The sequence below is a fragment of the Myotis lucifugus genome, unplaced genomic scaffold (genome assembly GCF_000147115.1).
Source record: "Myotis lucifugus unplaced genomic scaffold, Myoluc2.0 scaffold_33, whole genome shotgun sequence".
Classification (NCBI taxonomy): Eukaryota; Metazoa; Chordata; class Mammalia; order Chiroptera; family Vespertilionidae; genus Myotis; species Myotis lucifugus.
The window spans coordinates 6,108,043-6,113,570 of record NW_005871081.1 but is presented as its reverse complement, the minus strand read 5'-3'; positions in this window follow the sequence as shown (position 1 = coordinate 6,113,570).

Sequence of the window (5,528 nt, the reverse complement as noted above, 5' to 3'; positions counted from 1 at the left end):
CAGAAACCAAGATGGCGGCATAGGTAAACACCGGAAATTGCTGACTCCACAACCACTTCAAAAATACAACTAAAAGACAAAATGGACATCATCCAGAACCACAGGAAGGGTGGCTGAGTGGAAATTCTACAACTCGAAGAAAAGAGAAAAGCACACTGAGACTCAGAGGAGGTGCGGAAGTAAAGTGCAGAGGTATGGAGGTGCACGTGGCAACTGAGGACACGGTTGTCTTTTTCAATAGGGAGGGAGTCTCAAGCTCCCGACTGCTCTGAACTCCAGTTCCAGGCGAGTCTCTGGGGACCCAGACTCAAAGGGGAGAAACTGGACTGTCTGGCATCGGTCGGAAGTTGAGGGGGGCTTTCTCTCAGAGGTGCTTGCAGCAATTACTGGGACACTGAGACTCAGGGCCTCTTAGGGTAGGACTGAGGAGCAGCCATAGCTGCTTGCTCCACCCTGTTGATCCCCTGAGACCCCACCCCACCCAAGCTGTGTGCAGAGGCTTTTGCATATGAAAGGTCTGGCCCTTTGCAATCTGAAAATTACCTAACAAACTGCAGCTGGGTCAGAGAGACACAGAACTTCCAAAAGAAGGCCCAAGGCCCCACAGAAGCTTGCATTGCTTCACAGCTGGGCCTCATCTGGGCACCTCTAAACCCCAAACAAAGAAGAGGAATCTGCAGATATCTCCATAGCTCCTGCTGGGTAGCCTCAGGCAGAGGCTAAATTAGCACCTCCTTAGAGATCCAAGAGCCAGTGTACCCAATGGTCAGAGTGGGACCATCCAGATTACAACTCCTCAGATCCATAAGGGACACACTCAGGGGGCAGACTCAGTAAGCACCAAAGCCCCACTGAAGCAAATCTTGCCCCAGAAGGGTGTCTCCAGCACAGAAGTTCTCCCACTGCAGACACAGCTGATTCTCACAGCCAATTGGCCTGGAGGTCAATTCCTCCCAGTGATACCTACAACAATCAAGGCTTAACTACAACAAGACTGTGCACAAAGCCCACAAAGGGGTGCATCAAGAGTGTCCACCTCAGGTAATTGGGGAGGCTGAGCCACTGGGCCCTATAGGACACCTAGCCCAGAAAGCCACTCTATCAACACAGGGAAGAATAAAAAATGAGGAGACAAAGAAACAGGTCACAAATTACAGAAATGGAGGAACGCAAACTACTGCATATAGAGTTCAAAACCACACTTTTAAGGTTTTTCAAGAATTTTCTAGAAACCGCTGATAAATTTAGTGAGACCCTCAAGAAATCTAGTGAGACTCTTGAGGTTATAAAAAAGGACCAACTAGATATTAAGCATACACTGACTGAAATAAAAAATATTATACAGAGTTTCAACAGCAGACTAGAGGATCGCAAGAATCAAGTCAAAGATTTGAAATATGAAGAAGCAAAAAACACCCAACCGGAAAAACAAAAAGAATCCAAAAATATGAAGATAGTATAAGGAGCCTCTGGGACAACTTAAAGCGTACCAACATCCGAATTATGGGGGTGCCAGAAGAAGAGAGAGAGCAAGATATTGAAAACCTATTTGAAGAAATAATGACAGAAAATTTCCCCTACCTGGTGAAAGAAATAGACTTACAAGTCCAGGAAGTGCAGAGAGCCCCAAACAAAAGGAATCTAAAGAGGACCACACTAAGACACATCATAATTAAAATGCCAAGAGCAAAAGACAAAGAGAGAATCTTAAAAGCAGCAAGAGAAAAACAGTCAGTTACCTACAAGGGAGTACCCATACGACTATCAGATGATTTCTCAACAGAAACTATGCAGGCCAGAAGGAAGTGGCAAGAAATATTCAAAGTGATGAATACCAAGTACCTACAACCAAGATTACTTTACCCAGCAAAGCTATCATTCAGAATTGAAGGTCAGATAAAGAGCTTCACAGATAAGAAAAAGCTAAAGGAGTTCATCACCACCAAACCAGTATTATATGAAATGCTGAAAGGTATCCTTTAAGAAGAGGAAGAAGAAGAAAAAGGTAAAGATACAAATATGAACAACAAATACACATCTATCAACAAGTGAATCTAAAAACCAAGTGAATAAATAATCTGATGAACAGAATAAACTGGTGAATATAATAGAATCAGGGGCATAGAAAGGGAGTGGATTGACTATTCTTGGGGGGTGGGGGTGTGGGGGGTGCGGGAAGATACTGGACAAAAATCGTACACCTATGGATGAGGACAGTGTGGGGGGAGAGGGCAGAAGGTAGGGTGGGAACTGGGTGGAGGGGAGATAAGGGGGTAAAAAAAGAGGAGCAACTGTAATTATCTGAACAATAAAGATTTAATTTTTTTAAAAAAGTGCTCAAAAAATTAAAAAATCCCATTGAATAGGTATGCCTTTCCTCAAAAAATACTTTGCTTACATTGAGTCCGTGCTAGCTTCTTGCATTCATTTTTCTCTTTCAATCTTTTTAATCAACAATTTTCAGGTATGCAAATTGGATAATTTACCTGGATCATTACAAGATACAGTACAGGTTAGAGAGCTAAATCATAGTTCAGGTAAGTTACAGAGCTAGGAATTAGACAAAAAGCTGTATATCTCCCAATTTCACTTTTCTTTCCAAATAAATCCCAAGGCTTCTATGCTAGGATATCACACTCAGAATTATTAAGATAGGCCTGTGATAGTCACAAAAACAAGGAAACTTATATGTGCAGGTAGTATAATAAACATTTTTAAGCTAAAATAAAATTTTACTGTGACTTTGAGTTGAAGGTTCCCTATTATTTTGAAGACAGGTTCCACAATTTTGGCAATTCCAGATGGACTGCCTTTTAATAAAATTTATCATATAATAAATTATGTCATGATACTGAAGTAGAAAAACAATAACTATTACATTATAATAAAGAAGTATCTTTGGCACTGAACAAATGTATTTATTCATCCTGAGAGGCAATTGTTCCTGATTCCCTATAGGGTTTTATCTTATATATAACACTGAAAACAATGAACAGAAAACAAGAGCTCTGTAATCCATGAGCTGTGTTCACTGATGCTTCCTCATAGAGAATCAAGCAATTTTATTCACAAATGGGTACTTGCTCATGCAAATTAATGATAATTACAAAATAAAGCACATAAGCATCCAAGAAAACCCTATACTCTTCCAATCATATCTAATACAGTCTCAGTTGTTAGTTGATAGTGATTTTCAAAATATCATAAAATACTTTTTTGTATAAAACTTTACCTTAATATTTTAAATACTGTAGCTCTTATTGATTCCCTTTTTTTTTTAAAGATGGTGAATATAGAATGGTGAAAGAACCATGAAAACAACTTCTTCACAATTGTGTATCAACAGAGACAGCTGTTTGTCATTGGTTTTATGCCACCTATACAATTTTAATCGCATTTCACAATACTTTTAAGCATTGATGCTGGAAGCAAAATAAAACATGGAGATCAGAGTTTCATGCAGATTCACATGAGCATATTAGATACTGCTTGTCAACAGCAATCTTCCATTTTTCATTTGAAATTTTTCTTCTTAATAATCAGTATAGAGAAAACATCTATTAACATTTAATTATTCTGCCTTTTACCATTATTTTGGTGCATTCACTTGAATTTTATTTTCAAAAACCTAAAAATAAAGATGAAGTAATACAAAACTATTCTTTATTAATCATAATTGCAAAATGGAATTCTGTGGTACTTCTCCCTACTTTTTGGGTTAGTGATATAATTTAATATGAGACTATTTGCTTTTTCTTTTCCTTTTTTTAAATCTTAATTTCTAAAATTATTGAACTATTTTATTTCCTTTGGTTAATTTAATTTAATTTTAATTTTTTATTGACCTTAATGTGGTGACACTGGTTAGCAAAATTATATGTTTCAGATGCACAATTCCACAACACACCATCTGTACACTGTATTGTGTGCTCACTGCCACATTATGCATAATGATATATCATATGATAATTTTCTTCTCTTTCTGTAGTGCAAAGGATGAAAATATCAAGCACAAGTCTAAATAATGCCAGATGCAATATTCACATGGACCTAATTCTGTTCATTTGAATTTTCTCATTATCATCATCATCGCTCTTTCAAATAATTTGTGTGGCTATTTATTACTTAAATGTAGAGACTATCTTCTTCAGTCATATATATATCCATTTCCTTTTCCATGGATTTAGAATTAGAGTTTTGCATAAATGCGCTCAGTTGTTAAAAGGGAATTGTCTTTGGCCACCAATCCATAATGCTTGGAATGTTTCCAGATGGCCACACTGATTTCAACTGTTCTGCTACACAATGTAGATTGTTTTAGGGCTGTCATTGGGACACTTCCAGAGATAAAATTGCTTTAAACCATTTGGCCTTTCTTATCTTTTGTTTCTCATTATTTCAAATCTCTACTACAGCACTAACAGGAGTTTCCTATAGAGAAAAAAAAGAAAAAAAGAAAAAAAGAACACCACACACACACAAAAAAAATACCCCATATAGACTCATATTTCTAGCAAGGTTCTCTTTCCAAGGAGCGTTATCTTTTTTGTTAAGTGTACTTTTGTGCTTCTAAAAAGTTTGAAATTTGATAAGAGTGAAAAAGAACTGTTATGTTTATCCTTAAAACTAACAGTAGATGAACTATAGTTTTTCTGATGTTGACCTAAGACTAAGTCCAAAAATTAGAGGTAGAACATAAATTTAAAATTCATAGATCTTTATCTTGTAGTTAAAAAACAAACAGACAAGTGAACTTTTTAAATTCTTTTTTAATTCTAGGAAGAATGTTTATTTCAATTGATATCTAAGTGTTCTTTCTTTGTGGCTGTATGAAGTTCATTAATCCACTTATACAAACACTGAGATAGCTATTCTTTGCTATAATTTTTGTTGTTAAATACCCAGCTCAAATTACAAAAGCACAACTCTTATAGAAAAAGAATCCATGTATTAATTTTGTAAGTAATCCGAACTTACAAAAACAGCACAGAGCTCACCAATGTTATGGCCCACAACTGATTTTCAGCTCGTTAGTCATTTGTTTCATTTTCTGTTTATTAAATTATTAGGAGCCCAGTGCAAAAATTCATGCACCTTGAAAGGAACTGTGGGCCCTGAGGCTGCAGTGGGCACAGGGGCGGGTCTCGGCCCATCCTCCGTGTCCCAGCCTGGCTCCTCCCACTGCGGCCCACGGTGCCCTCTCTGTGGACAGCCAGGCTCCCGCTGCCACAGCTCCCACATGCTGACAGCACTGGCCCTGCTCGCACCCACTAATGGCGCGGAGCAAATGGGGCTGGCACCAGCAGCCTGTGAGAGTGGGGCAGGCGCCATCAATGGGTCCAAGCAGCTGCTGCTACCCCGATCGCCCCTCAGGAGCAGGGGGAGGTGGAGAAGCCCTCAGGGGCAATTAGGGCCAGCAGCCGCTGCTCACACCTGCTGATGGCACCAAGCGATCGCGACCAGCGCCAGCTGGCGTGCTGGCAGCAGGTGCAAGTGGTGGCTCCAGTGCCAGCAGCAGGAGCAAGTGG